This window comes from Spermophilus citellus (assembly GCF_964194105.1).
Source record: "Spermophilus citellus genome assembly, chromosome: 3".
NCBI classification, from domain to species: Eukaryota; Metazoa; Chordata; class Mammalia; order Rodentia; family Sciuridae; genus Spermophilus; species Spermophilus citellus.
The window spans coordinates 20615-25827 of record NC_138184.1 but is presented as its reverse complement, the minus strand read 5'-3'; the positions used below and the strand labels follow the sequence as shown (position 1 = coordinate 25827).

The 5213-nt window shown below is 36.5% G+C and overlaps 1 long non-coding RNA gene across 1 annotated transcript; it reads left to right on the top strand.

Moving 5' to 3' along the window:
• The first annotated feature begins 255 nt into the window (after positions 1–255).
• Positions 256–3629, top strand: LOC308645310. Its single transcript, XR_014021179.1, has 3 exons — positions 256–371; positions 836–958; positions 3587–3629. It is a non-coding gene; the product is annotated as an uncharacterized lncRNA (long non-coding RNA).
• Positions 3630–5213: the final 1584 nt, after the last annotated feature.

Below are 5213 nucleotides of genomic sequence, written 5' to 3'. Positions count from 1 at the left end.
CACTTATCTTCCAGCCCCCCCTCCTGACCTTCCATCCCCCTCCTCCAGACTCTGCCCCTGTTAGTCTAGGATGAGTAGCTCCCTGGCTGCTGTGCTAATTGGCAATATATTCATAATGGTGCACAAATAACATCTGTTGTATAAACACTGACATCCTGCATTGGATGAATTATCTTGACTATTATCAAAATTTGACATACCATAAAATAAATTTAGAAAACTCACCTTTCTCTCTCTTTTATTCTCTATAGATCATGAACATTTGAAATAAAATCAGAATTTGTTAAAGGGCAGATGACAGCCAGCCTTGAGCCCTGATGATCCCAGGATCCCATCCAGTGGGAGAACTCTAAGTATCAGTCCAAGCTTTTGTATGCTAATTGATTCATTATTTTTTCTTATTTTAGAGTTATTTTGCTATGTAATTCCCCATGGCCTTCAGTTCTGTGTAATAGGTTTTTCCTATTCAATTTTTAATTAATATTCTTTCAATTTTTTACAGAATTTTTAAAATATTTTTTTAGTTGTCAGTGGATCTTTTTATTTTATTTATTTATTTTGTTTATTTATATGTGGTGCTGAGGATTGAACCCAGGGCCTAACACATTCCAGGCAAATGCTCTGCCTTTGTGCCGCAACTCTAGTCCTGTATAGGATTTTTAATTCTGTGAACTTCTATTTTTTTATTCATTTTCTATTTGATTACACCAATAAGGAATATTTTAAAAATTTAGTTTACTTTGTTTTTGATTGAGACAATTGTTTTGTTTGAGAGAATTGTCTTGTTTGGAAATGCTCATAATCAAATGATTTTAATTAATTTCCATTTATTAAGACATGTTTGAGACTGGGTGTGCAGCTCAGTGGCAGAGCACTTGCCTGGCATGTGAGAGGCCATGGAGTCCATCCCAGCACCACACACTCAGAAGATGTCTTTGACAGGACTCAAGCATGAGAGGTATAGTTTCAAAAGATCATGTATCAGGGCTGGGGTTGTGACTCAGCTGTAGGGCACTCGACTAGCACGTGCGAGGCCATGGGTTTGATCCTTGGCACCACATAAAAATAAGTAAATAAAACAAAGGTATTGTGTCCAACTACAACTAAAAGTAAAGAAAAATTTTAAAAAAGATCATGTATTTACACATATACACATATACCAAAGTGCCTCTTCCAAATTCATATGAAATTATTCTAAGAAAATTTCAAATCAGTTTTAAAAGAGAAGAGGGATGATGATATTTTTAATGTTAACCATTGATATTTCATGATATTTAAAACCACTATAGATGAAATCTCCTGAGATGCAAATCATTACCAAATGTAAGAGACAAGTCAGTAGCTGCTTTTTTGTAATTCAGATACATTTACTCAAAATAAGCTTTTAAAAAACATATTTTCTTCTTTTCAAATTTAGAAAGCATTTTCATATGTCCTATTAAAGTTCTATATTCATCAGAAAGTTCTCTTATTCCTTGCATACAAAGGGATGGGCCTTCTAATGAGCATGATACTTTATGTTGTCAGGAATTCTTGTGGGAGAACTCTTTAAGTGTTTTGCCTCTGTTCAAAGTATCATTTAAAATGTATCAATTTGCTTTTGATTTCAGAAATTTGTCTTTTGAAATTATGTATTTATTAGTATTTAGGGTTATTCATGTAGGAAATGCCATGATTACATTTTATCCTAATGTTGGTGCCCCTATGTGCTTATAAGGTGGCTTTCAGAATGCAGTTTAGTATCTCTCTCATATTTGTTGGATTCATTAGAAAAGTACATGCACTTTTGATCATATTTAAATGGTTGCATTTGAATTATTAGAAGCAGAAATCAGACATGTTAGTATTGTGAGCTGAACAAAGTGCAGGTTTACTTTCATCATTTTGAGGAGGCTGACATAATGGCTTCTGCCTTGTTCTGTACCTGCCATAGTTGTCAGATGTCTCCCTGGAGAATTTTTTTTTTTTTTTTTGGCACTGGGGATTAAACCCAGGTCCTTGCTTGTGTTATGCAAGCCCTGAACTACATATGTCCCCAGTCTTTGTTACAATTTCATTTTGAGACAGTGTCTAGCTGAATTGCTAATATCAGCCTCAAATTTGTGATCCTTCTGCTTTACCCTCCCAAATAGCCAAGATGACAGGCATGAGTCAAAGTGCCTGGCTTGTCCTGGAGTATTTTGATATCAGTATCATATGTTTCCAATGTGTTAATAATTTCCTAAGCTAGATTATGTTCATTTTTCTTATCAACAGTCAATAAAGCCTTTTTGTTGTTTTTTGATGGTATGCTTAATGTGAATATGGTTTATGATGTGACACCACTGTTTATGGTGATCTAGCTATGCAATTCACTGTAAGGAGAGTATTTTGATTCTGAGAGTCTAAAGTGTTTTAGGTCCAACATGTTTCCTTAAGAGGAGTGATTATTCATTTTCTATTTGATTATAAAAAGAAGACACAAATTCTTTTTTTTTTTTTTGTGGTTCCGGGGGTTGGTCCTAGGGCTTCCTGCATGCTAGGAAATCTTTCTACATCCCCAGCTCCATAGATTCTTTAGTTGTCATTAGCTTCATAATGAGGTAGTGACAATAAAATCACTTAGAAGTTCAACTAGATTTAGACTCATACAAGAGTGTGGGCATCCATAGCTCCTTGTGATTTCTAAAAGGTAGAGTGTTTTCTCACAGCACAGCAGCATCTAATATAATTTCTGGACCAAGCTGACACCTCTGCTTCTCTTGGCTCACCACTTCCTGCAGAGTTCTTGGAGGAGATGACTATTTCTTTGACTATTTGTCCCAGTCACAAATATTTGATTATATTGCTGCTAAAAAGGTATGCATAGAAATAAAATAGAGACAAGGATTCTTTGGGATAAATGATTCAGACACAGTGAGTCAATTTGCATTAGGACTTTTTTTTTTTTAATATAAAGTCAGTCTTTCAGGAAAGTTAAACCAGGAGTTGAAATAGAACCTCTAAAATGTCATTTTTTTTCTTGTCTATTGATCAAGTTTTAAGAAGGCAAACCTAGAACCTAGTGACAGCATAAAAATATAAGGAGTTTACTTATGTTATTACTTCAACATGAAATATGTAAAAGAAGCACATACTTTGAATTTTATATTAATTTGAACTATTTGATTTTTGGGTTATGAATGTTCATAATAAAATACAGAACTAGCTAAGAGTGTCAGTTACCAGTAATTAACTGTATGAATAATTAAACAAGTAAGTGTTTATTTAGAGGCAGGTTCTCACAGAGTTACTTAAGGCCTCACTAAGTTGCTGAGGCTGGCTTTGAACTCGAAATCCTCCTGCCTCAGCCTCCCAGGATGCTGAGATTACAGGCATGTGCCACCATGCCAGGATTAGTTTTATCTTTATACAGAGATTGAAAAGAAAGTGTAGAGATTTCCCAGGTAGCCTCAATCTGGTTTCTTCCCTTGTTATGACTTAGGTGAGCTGTCTCTAAAGTGTTAACATCTTAGACCATTTGTCATGAAGAAAAAATAATGGTATGTTAACATTAACTGAAGTCACATATCCTTTGGATTCTCAGTTCTGTGTCTTCCTGTTCTAGGATCCCATCTAGGAGCCAACATGACATCCAGTCATCATGTCTCCATAGACTTCTCTTGGGGTGACAGTTTCTATGACCTTGAGAGCATTGAGGATGACTTGTCAGGTATTTTTATAATTTTTTTTGGAATTTTCCTTTGTTCATGTTTAAACTGGGGCTGTGGGTCTGGGGGAGGCAGGTAACAGAGGTGAAGAGCTGCTCTGTCATCTCTTGTCCTTATTGTCATATTAGTATTGACTGTGCTCACCTGGCTGGGGCAGTGCCTTTCAGGTTTCCTTGTGTTTCTCATATTTAGCCTGGGGCTATTGGCCTGGGGAAGCTGGTCACTGAGATGAAAAGCAGCTCTATCATCTCCTGCCCTCAAGGTGAAATGGTAGTAATGGGCTGGGGATGTGGCTCAAGTGGTAGCACCCTCGCCTGGCATGCATGCGGCCCGGGTTCGATCCTCAGCAACACATACCAACAAAGATGTTGTGTCTGCCAAGAACTGAAAATAAATATTAAAAAAAACTCTCTCTCTCTCTCTCTGTCTCTCTCTCTCTCTCTCTCCCTCCCCTTCCCTCCCTCCCTCTCCCTCTCCTCTTTCTTAAAAAAAAAAAAAAAAAGAAATGGTAGTATTGATTGTGCTCACCTGCTTGAGGAAGGGACTTTCAGGTTTCTTACTATGAAGTTACTCTTTTTTTGCATGTCCACATTGTCTGTTCTTCTGGAGGAAGTTGTAATGCAGAGCCCACGCTTAGGGATCAGAGAGTTAGCTCTACCTCCTTGATGACTGTGTCTCTCTCAATTATATGGAATTCTTCTGCACAAGAGGTTTCTACTCAGCCTCATTTGTTTGTGTATTCAGTCATTTATATATATCAGTCATCTGGATAGTTTGATTAAGCTGTTTTTTGTTCTCCCCCCCTTTTTAAATACTACTTTGTGGCTCAATTCATCCCTACTTTAACCATTGGGAATTCTTTCCATTGGAGATCTTTCCATTATCTCCTGTTGTCCTTTAACATATTTTCTGGTTTTGTCCCAAAGTTTTTTCTTTCTGATATTTAAATTACCCTGACTTATATATTTACTGTGTTACTCTTAGTATCAGCCATTTCTTCAAAGAGTCATGGCTCCTTTGATTGGAGAGTGATATTAAAATCTTTCATCTGGCAGGGGCTGGGGTTGTGGCTCAGTGGCAGTATACTCATCTGGCATGTGTGAGGCACTGGGTTTGATCCTCAGCACCACATAAAAATAAACAAATAAAATAAAGGTCTTTAAACAGTGTATAAAAAAATATTTCATCGTGCATCTTGATCCACACAACTGACAATGCAAAGAAGTTTATGTGTATTCTAATCTTTTCATACCCCCTAGTTATAACTATGTTTATGTGGAACCATCTGTGAATGTATTAAGCAAAATGTGAGTTTATACTGATCTGCAGTCAATGGATTCTGACCCATTATGACATAGATCTCTCTGCCTTCATCCCTTATTTATCATAACTTCTCACCCCATCAGTGGGAAATCTAGCTCCCAGTTTCTGCCATATAATTAATTCATTGTTCCATTATGAGCAATGAATTCATTATTGCTCCAGATTATGGGCTGTGACATAATAAGAAATACACATTCAGCC